This window comes from Myotis brandtii, unplaced genomic scaffold (genome assembly GCF_000412655.1).
Source record: "Myotis brandtii unplaced genomic scaffold, ASM41265v1 scaffold722, whole genome shotgun sequence".
Taxonomy (NCBI): Eukaryota; Metazoa; Chordata; class Mammalia; order Chiroptera; family Vespertilionidae; genus Myotis; species Myotis brandtii.
In genome coordinates this window covers 104,955-105,236 of record NW_005370851.1, presented here as the reverse complement: position 1 = coordinate 105,236, position 282 = coordinate 104,955, and positions in this window count along the sequence as shown.

Sequence of the window (282 nt, the reverse complement as noted above, 5' to 3'; positions counted from 1 at the left end):
TCCTGCCCTGAGGTTTGGGGCAAGCGCGCCCTCTCTGCGGCCGTTTTCCCGCGGGTCACACACGGAGATTCGCCCACCCTGAGCTCCGCAAAACCCCTCCAGGGACCAGGAGCGGCTCTGGACAGGGGCCAGGAAAGAGGATCCTAGGGAGGCGTCTGGGGCGCAGCCGGGAGCCAGACGAGGCTCGTCCCGCCGGGTGGGGCTCTTTGAGGATCCGAGAGTTGCTGGGACAGAGCTGGCGGGGAGAAAGCAAACAGAGCCTCGCTCCCCTCTCCCCTCCCC